Below are 20,123 nucleotides of genomic sequence, written 5' to 3'. Positions count from 1 at the left end.
AGCAGACACACCTCTAACCAGCAAGAGCCAGAATGGGGGAAGTAATGTTGGAAAGTTTCCCAAAATGCAATCAGGATTTAAAGCAAGAGAGCTAGTTGTAGGAGAAGGCAGGGGGTGGTGGGGTATGAGAGCACAGGCCTTGCAGTGTGACGGATGTGGATTTGATTGGTGGCTCCTGTGCAAATTGTAGGGCCTCTCCAAGTCTTGGGTTCTTTGTACACATGACCCAAAGGGTACTACATGTCTGTGTGGCCTCATCCACCTGCTCTCAGAGGGCCACGGCCCTCCCTCCTGTCCAACACTCATGGCCCCATTTGAACTTTCCATGATCATGTTCCCCAAGCCCTGGCCTCAGTACTCCCTGCTCTTGCCTCCTTCATTTTGGGGTCAATGTGGAGGTCAGGGATGGGTTGACTTGGAAGGAATAGTTTGCCTTTAGCCCTGGAAGCGTGGTTGCTGGACAGGGGCTGGGGCTTTATCAGTGTTGGAAGCAGGTGGTGCAGTTGCCTGGGATGGGTTTGGAGCTACTTGTGGTGGTTGTATCTTCATGCCTTAGGGCTGTGACTGAAGGACAGTTCATCTTTTCCTTTCTGGCATGTGGAGGATGGGAACGCTGTTGTGTTTTTGCTCACCACCCTCTCTGTTGCTTACCACCCTCCTGTCCGGTGGTCTGCACATGTGCCCATCTCTGATCTGCTTCTCCCTTGGCTCCTGCACACTCTCTGCTTCTCTCCTCAGCCAGTCTTTTTGTAAGCAAGGGCCGCAATCCCTATTTCTGTTTCTCATCTCTATTCGTTTGTCATCCCCCAGCAGTCTGGCTTCTTCCCTGTCACACGGCATCCCAGTGACTGAATTCTTTAGGCTCCTTTTCTTTCTCATTGTCTGACTTGAGTCACTTTCCTTCTTGCCTCCCTGTTCCTTTCTTTCCCTTTTCTTGGGCCAGCCTCTTTAGGGAGTCCTCTTCTTTAAACACTGGTCCTCTTCTTTCTTTGCTGCACCCAGCTTCCCTGGGTAATTCTATCCCACTTTAGGACTTGTGCCATGTCTGTGCTGGGGTTCTCCATGCCATCTGCAGCCCAGCTATAGGTGGACGCACAGCAGGATCCTTGGGTGCTGCTAGACATCTCAACTGGGACATTTACAAGTTCCCTGCACTGGACACTTAATTGCTCTCATGCTCTTAGCTGCAACTTGTCACTCTTTCTTTCTCAGTGAACAGCACTGCCAGTCACCCTGTGACTCCTGTGCAAATTGTAGGGCCTCTCCAAGTCTTGGGTTCTTTGTGCACATGACCCAAAGGTCACCCTGTTGCAGGAGCTAGGGCCTGGAAATAATTTACATTCCTGACATAAGCCCAATGTGGGCATGATGTACAATTTCCTTACTTTACACATAGCTGGGTTCAGTTTGCTAATATCTTGGTTAGAATTTTGCATCAATTTCATGAGTGAGAATATCTGATAATTTTGGTTTTATGTTCATGTCATTGTTCTGATATCAAGTTCAAATAAAACTAACTTTTAATAATTATAACTTGAGGAGTGTTCTTTCTCATCTCTGGAAGAGAAATCAGATTAGGATTACATGAATACCCACCCCCATAAGGTCAATTGATTCTAGTGTTTTATTTGTGGAGATATTTTGTTCTGTATCAACTTCTGTAGGCTGTTTTAGATTTTCTCTTTCTATTTGAATCACTTTGGTAATTTTTTTCTAGATATCAATTTTTTTACGGTGTTCACACTATTCTCTTATGCAATCTTGGCAACATCTGTGCCTAAATAATGCTTTTTTTGTATACAAGTTCGTAACAGCATTATTCCCAATAGCCCAAAGCAGTAAACTACCCAAGTGTCCTTCAACAGATGAATGGATAAACAAAAATGTGGCATATATGTTCAATTTAATATTATTTAGCCTGAAAGAGGAATGAAGGGGCTGAGAGTGTGGCTCAGTAGTAGAGCAAATGATTACCATGCACAACACCCTTAGCACCAGGAACAAGAAAGAAAGAAAGAAGAAACGGAAAGGAAACTCTGACACTTGCTATAACAAGGGTGAACCTGGAAAGCATTATGCTAAGTGAAATAAGCCAGTCATTGGGGACAAAATATTATGTTTCCCCTTACAGGAAGTATCTAGAATACACAAATTCTTATAGAAAGGAAGGAGTTTAGAGGTTACCAGTGGCTTGGGAAATACAGAAAAGGGGGAGTTACTGCTTTAGAGTTATTATGGAATTTTTATCTGGGGTAATAAAAAAAGCTTTGGAAGTAGATAAGAGTGTTTGTTGTACATAATTGTGACTGTTCTTATTGCCACTGAATCATACACTTAAAAATGGTTAAAATGGAGCCATGCACCCTTAATCCCAGCTAATCAGGAAGTTGAGTCAGGATTATAGCTTGAGTCTAAGAGTTCAAGGCTATCCTGGGTACCTAGTAAGACCCCATTGTTAGATCAGGACGAAAAGAAAAGACCACTGACTCCAATTAAAATTAAATTAAAGCAAGCTTGTTATTTCGACCAGCCAGGCTGCCTCTCCCAACAAAAACCACAGGAACAAGACAGCACTGCAGCTTTCTTGCAGCCCAGCTTTATAGCCCAGAAAGTTACACAAAGGAGGGTTACAGATAACAAAACTCTGAGGAGCATAACACAAAGGCTAGTTTACATTTTTGCTGGCCCCCGACATCAGAATTTATGAAGGTTATTAGAGACTCAGAGAGGGTCGTTATCTGGCCAGGGAAAGCCAAGATTTATGAGGCGTCACTAAAGTTTCAGAGAGGGCTGCTATCTGGTTGGAGAGCCAGGCATGGGTGAGTTCAAGGCATGGGCAGACATTCCAAGCAGGTTCAGAATTTGCAGTAATTTGTAGTAAAACCAAAATTATCTTTTCATGGCTTTGTGGAGAGATGGCTCCCAATTTTAAGAGAAAACCAGGTTGGGTCTATCATCTTTCTAAAAAAAAAAATGTTAAAATGGTAAATTTTATGTTAAAAATATCTTACCATAGTAAAAAAAAAGCTTTCAAAAAAAAAACACAAGATATTTTTGTAGATATAGACAAGTGTAATAGACAAATGTTCTGGAATAACTCTAATTCTTTTGGAAAGGAGGAAATAAATGTGAGGATCATTGTACCCCATGTTAAGACTTACTGTTGGGGTACAATATCAGAAGCACATAAAGATGTCCCAGCTGATTTTTTTAAATATTTATTTTTTAATTATAGGTGGACACATATTTTTATTTTATTTTTATGTGGTGCTGAGGATCGAACCCAGTGCCTCATGCATGCTAGATGAGAACTCTTCCCTCTTGAGCCACAATCCCAGCCCCTCCAGCTGATTTTTAACAGGGATACAAAGGCAATTCCATGGAGAAAGGAAGGGCTTTCGACGAGTTGCACTAGAGCACTCGAATAACCTGAACCTCACATTTTATACAAAAGGTAACTCAATATGAGTCACAGATTTAAATGTAAAACATAAATCTATAAAACTGTTAGAAAAAAAAAAAACCAAGATCTTTGTTTCCAAGGGCCTGGAAAAGGTTTTTAGGCTTGACACCAAAAATACAATCCATAAAAGGAAAAACCGATATATTAATAGGACCACATCACAACTGAAAGATTTTGCTTGTGGAATCCTGTTAAGAAGGTGAATAAACGAGCTGTATACAGGGAAAAATATTTGCAAATCATGTGTCTGACAAAGCAATTGTATTTAGAATATTAAAGTTCTGGGAACTCAACCACAAAGAAACAAAACAGTTCAACTATAAAATAGTCAAACAAGGTTTGGGGATGTGACTCAGTGATAGAGCATTTACCAAGCATGTGCCAGGCCCTGAGTTTGATCTGTAGTGGCACAAAAATGAGGGTGGGGAGGAAGAGAGAAGAAAGAGAGAAGGGAAGGAAGGAGGGAGAACGAGATGGAAAGAAGGAAGTGAGGAAGCCAATGGGTAAACCATCTCAAAGAGATATTTTACCCAAGAGGATAGATATATAGCAACCCCATGAAAGAGGTTCAGCCCCCATAACCATTAAGAGACATGCACTTTAAAACCACAGTGAAGTATCACTATACACCTTCCAAAGTTGCTAAAATTTAGAATAGCTATAAGCCAAATCCTAGGATTGGAAGAAAATGGTTTATTCATATGTTGGTGGGAACGTACAATGGTCCAGTCACTCTGGAAAATAGTTTGGCATTTTAAAAACTAAGTCTGTACTTACTAGATAATTCAGCAATTGTATTCGTGGGCATTTATGCCTGAGGAATGAAAAGCAATAGTCACACAAATACCTGGTCACCAGTGTTTGTAGTAACAGTACAGCAGTAACTGACAGCTTTGTTCATAACAGACAAGAATTGGAGGCAACCCAAATATCCTTCAACGGGTGATTAGCTCCATAAATTATGCTGCATACACACTGGACTAATAATACACACTATGGGATAAGATAATATACAGCCATGAAAAGAAATGAACTGTTGGTACACAATGACTTTGATAAACCCTGAGGATATTTTGCTGCCTGAAGAAAATATTCTTAGAAATTCACATTATTGTATGCTTCCATTTATATAACATTTAAAACTAAAAGTTTGAGATTAATATATATATATATATTTTTTTTATTCCATTCATTTATTTTTATGTGGTACTGAGGATCGAACCTAGTGCCCTGCACATGCTAGGTGAGCACTCTACTGCTGAGCCACAATCCTAGCCCCAAGATTTTTATATGTATAATACACACACACACACACACACATACACACTTAATACTGAATATGAATGCTAAACCTTCAGATTTCTCTCATGCCTTCTGGCTCTGACCTCTAAACCTTCTTTTTAAATGGCTCATCAGCTTAAGTCAGGTCCAACCATACAGGAGAACAGGAATACACAGGGTGTGTACCCCAGAGGTGGAAATCTGGAGGGGGGACCTCTTGAAGCCTCCGCGCCCTGTACTGCATTTGGACTAGCACTAGCGGGTTTTAGACTGCTTCTCTGATCTCAGGTAGGTTGAGCTCTACACTCCATCAGTAAAATTTCCTCCCTTTTCCTTTCCCTTTGTCTTTGCCTTTCTCTTTTCATTTCCCTTTCCCTTTCCAGTCCTTCCTGTGCTGAGGATTGAAGCTAGGTCCTCAGGCATGCTAAGCACACTCTACAACTGAGCCATGTCCTCAGGCCTCGGATACACCTTCAATTCAGTAATATATGACACTATCGAGTTATGGATCACGCACATTTGTTGGATTATCTTTGCGTAGCTTCCTTGATTTGGGATCTAGTAAGAAGACTGATTAACCTGTTTAAAGTTGAGATTGTTTTCTTACTGACATCGTCATAGTCCAGCTCCACTGGAACAGCAGGCTGTGTTGTTGTAGCTGGAAATGATCAGCATTTTTCAGTCTTAGTGAAAATCTTGTCTTGTGCCACGGATGTTTTCCCCGGTGGGAAAGAGCGCTCATGCACAGAAGCAGCTCTTGTGTGGAGGTAGCCCTGCCGTGGCCAATGCCAGCTCCAGTTTTTTCCTCCCAGTGGTCTGTTGCTCCACCCTCTGAAGTCCCTGACATGGTGTTAGAGCTGTCCTTCTAGAAGGAGATCTTCCCCACACTTGCTTTGGAAGGTAATAATTTTACGTTTAAGAATCAAAGAGATGTTGATTTCCTCCCATGTTTGGGTGCTTCTTCCCTGGGCTGGGCTGTTTCCACACTTGCGAAAACAAGTGATGGCTGCTCACCATTGAGTCAGCTAAGCTGTCCTTAAATGCAGGTAAGTTCTCTGGGAAACATGTCCTTTGCTCTCTGGTTCAAATGACTGCAGTGATTACAAACCGTGTGACTAGACCTCTGGCATCATGTGTTCTCTGCTTGCCAGAGTACAGTCGAAGCTGGCTGTCTGCACAGGGGACAGTCTAGCTGTGCGCTGTGTAGACGACTGAGCCATGTCCTTTGGGTGGACATGTTGTGTTTTCAACAAGAGGCTTGTTATTGCTCTACTTCCCCCAGAGCTGTAGCTTTTCTAGGTGTAAAACAGCACTTAATTGTTTGCATGTGCATACACACTCACATGCACATTCCCTCTCTCTCTCCCTCCCTCTCAGCAACAGTTCCAAGTCCATGAAAATGTGGAGACTTATTTAAGCAAGAGAGTGGGGAAATGTCTCAGTGGTGCAGCTTAGGTCATTCGCTTCAGTTTCAGTATGACTTTCAGTGCAGGTGAAGACTTTGTGCCTTTGAGTCTCAGTTTTTAAAGCAAAGGAAATCTAATTCTTGACTCAGAAATTCATGTCAACATTAGTGCTTTATAAATGGTAATGCCAAACTTCAGTTCCTTCACTCTGGACTGATCGGGGTTCCTTTCCATAATTAGGAACAGATCAAAACCTATAACTGCTGAGGGAAGTTGGAACAAACTATAAAATCTTTGTAGATGCAGTTTAAAATTTTTTTTTCAAAACCCCAAATACTCAGACTGAAAAGACCTGTGTGTAGGAAAGTGGTGGGTGTGTTGGGGCCAGGGGTGCCTTTTCTGGCCAGTGGTTCCTGTGGGTGAGGTCCCTTCCCTCAGCCTCGTCTTTCTGAGAACTTTCTTAGTTGTTTGCCCAGTGAGCAGAGGCTCAGCGGCTTCTGAAGTGCCCGCAGTGTGGAAGGGTAGGTGTTCAAGACATAGAAGGGACAGGCAGGCGTTGTGTGTGCAGTGAGGAGGTGGGTGGCGGGGCTGAGTTCTGGCTCGTCACTCACTCTGCAACAGAGGTTGTTATTGTAAAGTGGAACTAACATTAAAGCCCTCTCCATGCTGAGCATTTCATCTAAGAGGCCAGAGTCCACCAGGGAAGGCAACCCAGATTTGTTAGGAGAACTGGGTGCCCATTTAGATTTTACAGGGATGCTTCCAGGTGCTAACAAGATGGCTGTGCCAAGGGGTGTGTGAGACTTTTGTTCCTTCAAATACACTTTTTAAAGTAACAGCTTTATTGAATTAGAATTCACATCCTATACAACTTTTCCAGGTAAAGTGCATAGTTCTGTAGGGTTTAGTAGATTCCCAGAGCTGTGTAGCCATCACCACAGTTGCTTTTAGAACATTTTTATTACTTCCAGAAGAAGCCTGTTAGCAAACCCTCCCTATGTCTCCTTCCTCTGGCAACTACCTCCTGTTCTTCCCATCTCTTCATTTGCTCATTCTGGACATTTCATATAAATTAAATGATATACTGTGTGCTCCCTCTTGACTGGCTTCTTTCACTTAGCATAATTTTTCAAAGTTCTTGTTTAGGATGCTTCACTATTTCTTGTTAAAGCTGAATGAGAGTCCATGGTATGTCTGTGCACATTTGTTTATCCACTTATCTGTTGATGGATATCTGGGTTGTTTTCACCTTTGGTTATTCTGTGTAATATCAGATATATGTTTATTTATTTATTTATTTATTTTGTGTGTGTGTGTGTGTGTGTGTGTGTGCAATGCTGGGGATCGAATCCAGGCCCTTGCACTTACTAGGCAAGTGCTCTATCACTGAGCGATATGCTTACCCCGAGATATACTTTCATTGTTGATATTTATTGTACAATGATAATGTAGTCATCTGACTCCTGGCACTAGTATCTGAACTTTAATAGTCTTAGGAAGTAAAAAGTTATGAAATACCTTTCAAACTAACCTGTGACGTATGAGTTTTTTTTTGTTTCAAACTACATTTAAAAGGTTCTTGTCCTGCTTTGTGGTTTTCATCATGTCTCTAAAATACAAAATAGGGCTGGGGATGTGGTTCAGTGGTTGAGTATCACTGAGTTCAATCCCTGGTAGCATCCCCTCCCCCACCAAAAAAAGTGTGCTTGTGTATTCCTGGGAGCCATGAGAAGGGAGCCAGTGCTCCCTGTGCCCTGAGTCTATGTGAGGAGAAGCCACACCAGAGCTGATTTCTAAGAAACCTGAGGCAAGGTAGTGGGGGTGTTTGAGGTGGGGAGAGAGTGACCAGTTGCTTTCAGAAACTTAGCAGGAAGGATGGTGCTTGTGAATAAGGAGCTGAGAGCTGGTAGAGCCTCTTGAAGAGACTGCAGTTCCCTGAGGGGTGTGATTGTGGTGTGAAGACCACTGGAAGGCATTGAAATGTTGTAAATCAAGAAGTGATATAGATGAGTGTTTAGAAAAACCCTGTGACAGCAGCTGGAGTGTGGGTTGGAAGGAGACAAGCCTGAGTCAATAAGTTCAAGTGGGATTCTTGGGTAGAAGCCCAGAATCCCCTGATGACCTTCAGGTACCCCCTATAGCAACTGCCCTGCACAGTGCCCACCATCATAGACTGGTTTCCTCACCATGTGAAGATTTCCTTATAGGAAGCACTGTATTTTCTATTTCCCTGTTCTCAGTGTCATGGCATTGCATAGTTGTTGATACAACAGCTGTCAGGTAGGGATCAGAATTTTGTTCTTTTTCGCAGTTTTTAGACACAGGTGGGCAGTCTGTGGAATGTTAAAGATGGGGTCAGAGCTCCTTCTCTCTCAGCCTGCCCCCCCACCCTGGTGAGGGTGGCAGAGGGAGCTTCCCAGGGAGCCAGCTGTCTTCACCCTCAAGCAGCAGCACCTTAGAAGTGTCAGGGCTCCTCCCTGAGGGCTGGGAGGCCTGGGAAGCTGCCCCTAGTGGGTCATGTTTGTATTTTCTCCTGTTCCGGCAGCTGTGTGTAACAGGCACATCCTCTTCCCACATAAAGGTGTTCTATCCATTTCCTGTCTGCTGGCATCTTCCCCCAGCATCACCCTGAGTAACAACACAGGTTCTGACTGACAGAGGCACTAAGCAGTGATCAGCCCTGATGGAGGGAGGGGACAGGCCATTGGCTTTAATTGCCTTCTCTTACAGTAGGAAGTCAGTAAAGGATACCTAAAATGGATGGGTTAAGAAAAACAATAAAAATTTAGTGATAATAAGGTAACTCCTAGAAGAACTGGGAAAACATAAAGGTGGAGGCCTCTGGAGACAAGCTGAAAGAAGAGGAGAGAGGGGCCAAGGACCATTGCTTTTCATGACGAGTCTTTTGGTAGTTTTGATATTTCAACCAAGTATAAGTGGTTCCCTGATGATTTTTTAAATATGTAATAAACGTGATAAAATGGAAAAGGAATTCTACAGAATGGTGAAAGGGAATGGCTGGAAGAAAATTCAGGAAAGCAAGCACAGAGCAGGAATGATGTGGCAGAGGGAGCTTCACAGTTTTCATAGAAACTCATTTCATTCTCTCAGAGACATACAAAAACCTCTGGGCTTCATTGACCCCTGAGACTTGGGGATATTCCTCTGATCGGATCTTCATTTGTTGGCTGCTGCTCTGAGTGCCCTGGGCCCTCACTGTCCTGAGGGAAGTCATCCTCACTCATGTATGACAGACAGACATGGATGCAGAATAGTCACTGAGGTTCCAGAGCTTCCATAGACTCACCATGCAGACATTCCATCGTCCTATGCACTTTAAAAATGCTAAAGCATCCTCTGTTTCCTCCTGTTTTAGTCAGTTTCTGTGCTGCTATGAATAAAGGATCTGACCAGAATAACTACAGAGGAGGAAGAGTTTATTTGAGAGCTCACGGTGTCAGAGGTGTTAGTCCATGGAAGGCCAGCTCCGTTTCTCAGGACTCAAGATGAGGCTGAACATTATGGTGGAGTGTGTGGCAGAGAGAAGCAGCTCACATCATGGTGACCAAGAAGCAGAGAGAGACTCCACTTGTCAGATACAAATTTATACACCAAAGCCACATCCCTATTTCTACCTCCTCCAGCCACACCCTACCAATTCAGTTAATCCTTAATTCACTGATCAGGCTAAGGCTATAACCCAATCATTTCTTCTCCAAACCTTCTTGCATTGTCTCATATGTGAGCTTTCGGGGGACATCTCACATCCAAACCACAATACCTTCCTTTCCCAGAGGTCATGTATGGGCCCTTTTGCTTCGAAACACTGTCGTCTATCCTATCTTTCCCCACCACCCTCACCTCCCTTCAGGGTTTTAACCTAAACAAGTGAGGATGATTAGTTTTGCAGTGCAGTTCCTAAACAACTAAAGATTTTGTTCAATGGCATAAGTATGGGAGGAGATTTTTTTTTTTAGTTCTTATTTCTGAGTTTCCCAAAGTGTGGCCTTTGGACACCAGGGCAGCTTCAGATACAGGAGTGGGAGTGGGGGGCCAGGGGTTCTACTACAGCAAGCTCTGCAGAGTTGGAACCAAGGTACTTTTGTAATACAATAGTATTTCTGTTCTTGTATGAGAGAGATGACCTTTACATTTTTCTCCTACAACAATTCAAAAGTCTGGAATTGCCAGGCATGATGGTGCATATCTATAATCCCAGCTACTCAGGAGGCTGAGGCAGAAGGATCCCAAGTTCAAGACCCTGTCTCAAAATAAAATTTAAAAAAGAGACTAGGGATGTAGCTCAGTAGTACAGTGCCTCTAGGTTTAATCCCCATTTAAAAAAAAAAAAGTCAGGAATCAGTGTCTTCGTAGTGAACAATAGAGGAATCTTCTCCAGGACATCTTGTTATCTTTTAATTCACAGCCGTAATAGAAGGTGGAATATAACCAGAAGGTAAACTGTCACATGCCCTGAAAGGGAAGTGAATCAAGCACCAAGAGATCCTAGAGCAGAGTGAGCCAGTTCCCATTGGTATTGGGTGAGGGAACAAGTGATAGGGCTGGGCCTTGAAGGACCAGGAGGACCCACTGTGGACTGGGAGGGAGGCTCTCTGGTGGCTGGTATCAAGGATAGTAATTCAACACACTGAAAACATTTGTTTAACTTAAGCACAGAATTAGTGTGCAGGAAGTGCAGATCCACTGTATTTTTCTCAAATCCTTGGGACTAACTGGGCTTCTGAGTTTCTTGGAATTTGACACATCCAGAGGCTCTTGGGGCAAACATGCCATAAACAAGTACCTTAGTGCAAGTTGAGTTGGAAATCAGCTTGTGGAAATGTAGGGAGCACAGATTTTATGTTTCTTAGACTATGGATGTAACTACCTACTGTTGAAAAGGATGATGCTGTAAGTTGTTTATAAATAAGAATGAGATTTTCTTCTTTGTATTAAAATAGATGGTGATATAGGAAGTTCTCACTACCTTTGCAATCAGAAAATCCCCCAAATCCATTTCAGCACTTTCAGGAAAAAAAGTTTCAGATTTCAGAGCCTTTTGTATTTTGAATTTTTATCTTCAGGATGTTCACCTGGTAACGTCTAGACAAATATTCCCAGATTTAAAAAAAATTCAAAATCTGAAATACTAGTCCCAAGCATTTCCAGATGAGAGATACTAAACTGGTACCTTTGTCTCTCCAAGAGGGCTTGGCTTCCTAAAGAAAGAAGGGAAAACACCTTAACATTTGGCCAATAATAAATATGTTGTAGGTGATTCCAAGGTCACAGTTATTATTATAGACCTTTCTTCGTAATCTAAAATGCTGAAATCACAATGTATCTTACAGCCAATGATTTAAAATATATTACAGCTTTTTTAGGGGGGGTCTAAAGACTGTTAACTGTAGAGTAAAATTATTTTGAGTTCCAACTGATAACAAATTGTCAGATGGCAATGTAAAAAATTTGAGACAATTTCATAAATAAAGTATCTTGAGGTGAGTACACATTGGGTACATAAATATTGAAGGAATAAGGGCTCAAACAGACCCTGCCCACCTGAGGTAGATCCAAGGGTTAGTACTGGGATGGAACCAAGAGAACAGAAAAGAACATTGTGTCCAAGGGAGGAGCAGCAGATCGATTTGCCTGTCACTGGGGTTTCAGTGTCACCAATGGGGTTTCAGGATAGGAATCTGAGGCGGCAGACTGAAGGAACTTCAGATCCAGTGCACAGTGCAGAGGAGGCTCCAGGAGGTTGTGTGGAAGCCTTAGAGTATCATTTTTTAAATATTTATTATTTTTAGTAGTAGGTGGACACAATATCTTTATTTTATTTTTATGTAGTACTGAGGATCAGACTCAGTGCCTCATGTGTGACAGGTGAGCACCCTACCATTGAGCCACAACTCCAGCCCCTTAGAATATGACTCTTGGGTTTACAACTCAACAGGGAAAGAAAGTAAAGGATGAAGGACCTTGCCCTAAGTGAAAATTTTTTTTCATTAACTTCTTTAAAATGTAAAAATCTGTCTTTCAGTTCAACTCTTGAAATGAGGAGGGCGAATCAATGGTGCTATTTTGTAGCCAATTAATCTGCCACCTCTTTTTCTGCCATAGATTGCCTTCTCTTAACACATCAACTTTATGGACCTGGTGCAGTTCTTCATGACTTTTCTTCAGGTAATTTCCTTCATATAAATCATACCTGTCCTTTTGATTAAGTCCTTAACTGCATAATCAGCTGTTAGCTCATAAAAGATAAAGGAATAGCCAGATGCAGTGGCACTCACCTATAATCCCAGCTTGAGACAAGAAGATTGCAAGTCAAATCAATTTGGTAATTTAGTGAAACCCTTTCTCAAAATTTAAAAGTGTGAAGGGCTGGGATACAGCTCAGTGCTAGAGCACCCCTGGGTTCAATCCCTAGTCCTATAAAAATTAAAATTAAAAAGATAAGATAATAATTCTATGTTTCCCAACAGACCAAAATTACTTTATATGTATCCTGAAAAATTGCATATCAGTTACATTAATGTAAACTCAGTCTAAGTTGACAAAAGGGAAATATTTGATTTGCAGGTTCTGGCTTGGGGAGGCAGTTTTGCATGTACCCTATACTAAATTACAGATAATCTGAATCTTGGGAAGAATTTGGCACTAAATGTTAATAATGGTTACTGATGTGAGCTACATATATGCTTCCTCTTGGTTTAAGAGATAATTATTCCAGTAATTAATTATGCAGTTTTGAAGCTAAAAGTGATTTTTTTAGCCCCTGGGATTCTCTCTTTTATTTTCATAGTATTTCTTATTTTAATTTTATTTTTCTGGAAATACTATTTAGAGACAATTGAAAAAGATTAAAATGTGCTGCCATTCTTTATAAGAGAAAGTAACAGCAGCCTTCCTCACACCTTCCCACTCCCTTCTCTCCCAATTTAAATTGTTCTGGCTGTGTTTTACCTCTCTCCAGTTATCTCTTGATGTCCTCTAGAAGATGAGGGTTTACTCTTACATTGCCCCATCCAGCAACTCCCCCCACCCAGCAACACAAGTGGGAATAATTTCCCATTTCAGCCCCAGCCTAAATGTCTTTATTTTTATCCTCACAATTTGATTAAGAATTTGATTACTGGGGTTGGGGTTGTGGCTCAGCGGTAGAGCACTTGCCTCACATGTGTGAGGCTCTGGGTTCGATCCTCAGTACCACATAAAAATAAATAGACAAAATAAAGGTATTTTGTCCATTTACAACTGAAAAAAAGTTAAAAAAAGAACTTGATCACTAAATTTTAGATTGGGATTAATTTCCCACTTAAGCTATTTTCAAATAAAAATTTAAGGTATTCTGCCACAGAACAGTTAAAAGAATAACAGAGATAGGTGCAGTGACATACACCTATAATCCCAGCTACTTGGGAGGCTGAGGCAGGAAGATCTTAAGTTTGAGGCCAGACTCAGCAACTTAGTGAGACCCTGTCCCATAGTTTTTAATAAAAGGGCTGTTAATGTAGCTGAGGACTAGAGTGCCCTAGGTTTAATCTCCAATACTGGAGGAAAAGAACAAAAGCATGTATTATTATAAAACACATTCCTCTCAATAAATTAGAAAAAAGGAAGTGCTCATTAAGCCTAAAGAAAGTAGCGGAGCAGGGAGTGGCCGTGCAAGCCTGTAATCCCAGTGACTTGGGAGGTTGAGGTAGGACGATAGCAAGTACAAGGTCAGCCTGGGCAATTTAGTGAGACCCTGAGCAACTTAGGAAGACCCTGCTTCAAAATAGAAAAACAAAAAAGGTTGGGCATGTATTTCATTGTTAAAGTGCTTCTGAGTGCAATCCCCTAGTGCGAAAAAAGTTAAAATTGAAAAAAAAAAAAAAAAAGAAGAAGGAAGTGTGGAATGTAAATAAGTATAGAAATCAATGACCTAAGAACAAAAGTCCAGTAAACTGGATTAAAAGGACCATAACTTAGTTTTTTTTTTTCTTTTTTGGTACCAGGGATTGCACCCAGCAGTACTTAACCACTGAGCCATATCCCCAGCCTTTTTTTTTTTTTAATTTCTAGATGGTCTTGCTAAATTGTTGAGGCTAGCCTTGAATTTGGAACCTCCTGCCTCAGCCTCAGAAGTTGCTGGGATTATAGGCATGCGCCACAGTGCCCAACTGCTAAATTGGATATTTGAAAAGAATAATATTATAAATACCAATGTTGGAAATAAAAAAGGGAGGATTACTCCAAATCCTACACTTTCCCCTCAGAAAAGTATTTAATAAACAACTGCATGTGAATAAATTTGAGAATATAAAAGATGGAACAGAAACATTTATAAAAAGGACTATTTACAACTTAACAAAACTGACCCAGAAGAAATAGAAAACCTGAATAATCCATGTTTATTTCAAAAAACAATACATAGTTTAAATTTTCCCACAATGAAAACTGTCGGCCTTGTGGCTTCATTGGTAACATAGCCTTTTAAGAAAGAAATAATATCTGGGCTGGGGATATAGCTCAGCTGGTAGAGTGCTTGCCTTACATGCACAAGGCCCTCGGTTCAATCCACAGCACCACAAAAAAAAAAAGAAAGAAAGAAAGAAAGAAATAATATCAATATAAGTAAATCTTGAGAAAGGATAAAGAAGGAGAGACTGCGATTTGTGTTACGATCTTAGCACAATCTGACAAGAATATCATAAGAAAGAAATTTACAAGTCACTCTCACTTAAGAATGAAGAAACAAAATCTGTCAATAATAAAAAATGCTAATAAATCATGACCCTGTGGGTTTATGTAGAAATGGCAAGATTGATTTAGCATCAGACAGGCAATCAGTATAATTCACATTAATTGCATAAAGGAGGAGAATAATAATGATCATCTTCATTGCTCAGGGAAAAATTTAATAAAAAGTTAATATCTCTTCATTTAAAAACCTCAGAAAACTAGGAATAGAAAGAAATTTCTTTAAATCTGATGAAAGATCTATAGAAAGTCAGCAGCAAAATACATTCTTAATGAAGAATGAGACAGATATCTGCTATCACTTCTATTCCACATTGTAATGGAGGTTCTAACCACTATCAAAATACACACAAAAAAGTAAGTAAGTACATAAATAAATAAAGGTTGAAAAGGATAAACATCATCATTACTCATGGCATAATTGTATTCCTAAAATTTCTAAAGAATCTACAGATAAAGTATTAAATATAATGAGATAGGGTAGAGATAGGGTAGGGGGGGAAATAGGTATGGAGGAAGGACTCCTGCAGACAGCCTGGGATCTGCCTCAGTCCCTGGCATCCTGCCACTAACCTATCGGGCAAAACCCGATTGGTCATAAAGACCAATCTTTATGACCAAGAGATGGCCTTGCTCTCCAAGCCAGCTCCCACTGGTTTCATACACGGGCACACCAGAAGAATCTCCTGACCAAACTTGACCTTTCTGCTCATTGACTGATTACCATGTGTTGTCATCCACCCTTTAGCTGCATGATTTGATGCTAATGAAGTTGGGTAAGATTCCATGAAGAGTCTCCCAGAAAAGTTTCTCCATACTGAACCCCTGCTTCTGAATATTCACTCTCTTAAACATTATAAACCACATCCCACCTAAGAGGCAGCTCAGCTCCTAGGGTGTGTATCTTTTGCTTTCAAACAACCTCTTCCTCTGCTACTAAAACTTGAAGTGTCCTGAAATTCCTTTCTGTGACCATGGTCAAGAGCCTGGAGAGTTCAAATGAAGGTTTCCTCTGCTCTAAAGAGAGACCCCTGAGACCCCTAGCCAGTGACACTAATAAGTGAATTTAGTAAAGTCACTAGGCACAAAAGCAACGTAGCTCTCTTCCGGATCTTATCAAAAGGGTGATGCTGACATGAGAACCATGCAATTGTATTTCCCACAGCAAACCATCAGGTGGCCACCTCGAGGACCCTTTGTACCATGAAAGCAGAAATCTCTTCCTGGGTGATGCTGGGAGCTGATGGTCTTGAGTCAAGACTCATCCACATCTTGATGGACCCACTTTGCCTGATATGAGCTGACGAGATTGAAAAAGAGACCTATTGACAAGATCCAGCTCGCCCCTCTTAATAAGTTTCACTTGAAATATGTTATTTGTACTTCAGTTGCTAATGCATTTTGTTCTCCTGAGTGCCGGAGACCAAGCGTTTTCTATAACCTTAATTAGCTTCTGTAAGCTGACTCTCCACCAGAAGCATGGTCGTGGCCCTCCAGTCTTGAAGAACTGAAAAAAAGACATTCAGTATTTCTAAAGAAAACAGTATTTCCATTTCTATAGTTCACCAGCAAAAATAAAATTCCCACGTTTTTGTTCCTCCAATAAATAAAATTATTTAAAGTTACAATGTATCTAGACCAAGAAAAAATTGGGGGTGGGGATAAAAGAGTCCACTGTGCCTCCCCAAAAGTGGACATTTTGTGAAGCTACAATGATCATTATGGCACTGGCACAAAATCAGATTAGCCAGTGGAATACCAGGCATAACTAAGGAAACAGATAAAGTTTAAAAGTCTCCGATTTGTGCTGGGCGTGGTGGGACACAGCTATAATCCCAGATATTTGAGAGACTAAAAGCAGGAGGATCGCAAGTTCAAGACCAGCCTTGGCAAATAGACAAGACCCTTTCTCAAAATCAAAAGGACTGAGGATGTAGCTCAGCAGTAGAGAGCTTGAAGAGCATGCAGGAGGCCCTGGTTTTGATACCCAAACACATACAGACACAAAGTAGAGAAAATAAAAAACCATGATTAATATATACCTGCCTCCTCTCTTGACCTTCAGGAAAAGGTATTCAAACTTCCTGGGACTCAAGCCACAAAGGACCCTAGGGGAAGCCAAACTCAGTGCTCTTGACTATTTAAGAGAACTGAGGACGGCTGCTTCCGCTCTTCCCACCAAATGGAGACTTCTGGAAGAGCCAGATGGGTTGAAAGAGGGCAGTGGGAGGAGAAATCCAAGTCTGAGGGGAGAGGCACATCTGAAGCCTGGGGGTCCCCTGGCTCAGGGTCGAGAACTTGAGGACTGAGACTTGGGAGAGAAGAGCTGGCACCAGGCTGAGAGCATAGAGGTACAGAAGTGGTTGCAAGACAGAGGGAGCCTTGGCAACCTAGAGCTGAGCAGGGGTGCTGAGGGGCAATGGACTTGAAGCTGGGGGGCACTGGCCCAACTCAACTACGACTTACTGTCTTTGGCCACCCACCTGCCAGATGCTCAGGTCTGCCCCTGGGGTGGGTGTCCTTCCTCTGACACTCCAATATACAGTCATCTCTCACCCCCTTGACCCCCATCTTGAGCTCCTTACTTGAAAGAAAGGGAGTGTTCACACCTCTGAGTGGTTGTGGCCACCTACAAAGGTGGAGAGGTGGCTGCCCCGTGTAGTCCCACCTTGGTCTTGAGTGACCTTTCCTCATCTACTCTCCCCTTCCATGGGCCAGAAAGCAAGTAGATTTTGTAGAATTAAACACAACCCATTGCACCAGCATGATGGTTTGCACTACGCTTCAGGGGCCATGATCATCAGCTGCAGAAAGCCTACCGTAGCTTCCCAATTCATGAAGCAGACTACAGACAGCAAATTACTATAGCAGACCACAGATAGATGTGTTACCATGACCAGGGTGGACAGGCTGACTGCGATTCTTAGAATATACACTGAATGCTTGGGTTTCCTTTTTTTGGTTTGTTTGCTGTTGTTTTCAGTGCGAGGGATGAAACCCAGGCCTTTCACATGCTAGGCAAGTGCTTTACCACTGAGCTATATCCTCTGTCCTCGAATGCTTTGGTTTTAAAGATTAATAGAAACAACAAAAATCATGGAGAGAAAGAACTTCTATGTGGTCCTAAAGAGGGTCTTCTGACTTCAGGTGACAGAAATCTAACTCAAACAAGCTTTGGGGAAGGAGACACCTATGGGCTCACATCACAGATATTGTCAGCTTCTGCATTCTCTCGCTCTGCATCTTGACTTTTTCTCTCTTAGTTGGACTCTTGCTCAGGCAGGTTCTCCTCAAGATGTCCCTGGTAGCTTCAGGCTTCCTTTTCTCCAACCCAATGCAAAGATGGCACCTTTGATAGTCCCAGAATTAACTGATTAGTCCAACTTGGATTACACATTCATTCATGAACCAATCACTATTGCTGTAATTCACTGTAGGGCCTGGGGTCATGGAGGATTGAGGTGACCAAGGCAGTACAGCCACAAAGATTGAGAGTGGAAAAGGAGTGGTTTCCACAAAAGAAGAGACAGACTTTATCACCAAAAGGAAGAATGCATGCCAGACAAAAATGTCTCTTGTGTGAAGTATTTGCTTCTAGGATGACTTTCAAGAGATTCCCTCACCGATTCCCCATTAATTCTCCAACTTCATCATCCTCCAAGCAAAAGCCTGCCATACCCAGTTGTCCAATAGGGACTTGGACCTATGCAAAACACAAAGATGAAGAGGGGGCTCCCAACAGATGTCAGTGTCAGCTTGCTTTGTAAAAATGTATCCATGCCAAACATAGAGTTGTATGTTTTATAGAATGATAATAGCAATGACAGCCTGCTGTCAATGCAGGAGGCTAAGGCAGGAGGATCTCAAGTTCAAGGTCAGCCTGGGTAACTTAGTGAAACCCTATCTCAAAATAATATATATATAAGGGAGGAGATATAGCTCAGTCATAGAATTCTTGCCTAGCATATGAGGGGCCCTGGGTTCAATTCCTACTACTGTAAAAAATAAAATAAATAATATGTTATAGGAGAATGTCAGAGAAAATTTATAGGCTTTTATCTTGTCTGTGTTCTCTCTTTCATAATTTTTTAACTCACTGGGAGTTAAACTCTCTCTAGGAGATTAACACTCTCTTTACTCTTAAATAATCTCTTCCAAGAAGGAAGAATTGTTCATGGGCTCTTCTAATAAGGAATTTCATTCTGACCTGCACCTTGTTAGCTGAATTCTACTGTATTTGCCTTTATCACATTGTCCCAGAGGTGGAACACGTATAAAAACTTATATTGAGCAACAAATACGCTACTTTTGGTAAATTTGAAATAATATTTGAGTAGTTGAATAAGATTTGAAAATTTGGGACAATGGGTTAGAAGTCAAGATAGATGATATGATTTCTTTTTTGTGTTTTAAAATCGCAATGTTGAAATTTTTAATATCAACATTTATTGATAAAATAACTTTTTGGTTAGTCAAAACAATGTTGCCTCATACAGATCAGAAGAAAACATTAAATAAACATTCTACAAAGCATGCCTTTTGAAGACCAGAGTTCTTCAAAAGCATCAAGGATAGTATTAAGGAAAGACCCAGAAACTCCTTCAGATGGGAGGAGACTAAGGAGAGACCACAACTAAATGCCATGTGGGAAACTAGATTGGATCTTGGAACAGAAAAAGAACTTTAGTGGGAAAATCAGGGGCTTCAAAATGGTCTATGATTTAACAGAATTGTACCAATGGTAATTTCCTAGTTCTAACAGTTGTACTCTGATTATGTAAGATGGTGAGATTATGGGAAGCTCGGTGAAAGTTATAAGGGGACAGCTAATATTTTCGAAAATTTTATTCAAGCCTAAAATTACTTAACAAAAGGTCAACAATAAAAGTATAAAGAAAAGGGGAAAAGTTAGGAGGTTTTTTAAAGTTAAGTTTAGCAGAGTCTCCTTGGGTTGTGTGGGTGTTGCTTTGAGGGTACAGGGGCACTAGTGCAATGGGTCTGTCATATTCAGGTGTTGGATTTCATGTCTCTGGATACACCTGGAGAGGCAGCCTGTTGGTGGGGACAGAGAGGGCGGAGGATCATTCCCTCTGCAAAGGCTCCTCCCAAAGGGAGCAGAGCGAATGGGTCAGAGCTCACATTTGCGTGTCTGCGGCTTTTCTGCTTAGGGGCACTGCCCAGCTGGGACTCTGCCTGGAGCGGTCCTTCTCTGTTCATGGTCAAGC

General features: G+C 41.5%; 1 long non-coding RNA gene across 1 annotated transcript; it reads left to right on the top strand.

The window, feature by feature from the left end:
* Positions 1–4,738: 4,738 nt before the first annotated feature.
* Positions 4,739–16,562, top strand: LOC125619038. The gene is made up of 3 exons (XR_007350507.1): positions 4,739–5,644; positions 12,274–12,336; positions 16,064–16,562. It is a non-coding gene; the product is annotated as an uncharacterized LOC125619038 (long non-coding RNA).
* The last annotated feature ends 3,561 nt before the right edge of the window (positions 16,563–20,123 follow it).

The sequence above is a fragment of the Marmota marmota genome, unplaced genomic scaffold (genome assembly GCF_001458135.2).
Source record: "Marmota marmota marmota unplaced genomic scaffold, marMar, whole genome shotgun sequence".
NCBI classification, from domain to species: domain Eukaryota; kingdom Metazoa; phylum Chordata; class Mammalia; order Rodentia; family Sciuridae; genus Marmota; species Marmota marmota.
The sequence above is the reverse complement of the archived record's forward strand: the minus strand, read 5'-3'. Positions and strand labels throughout refer to the sequence as shown.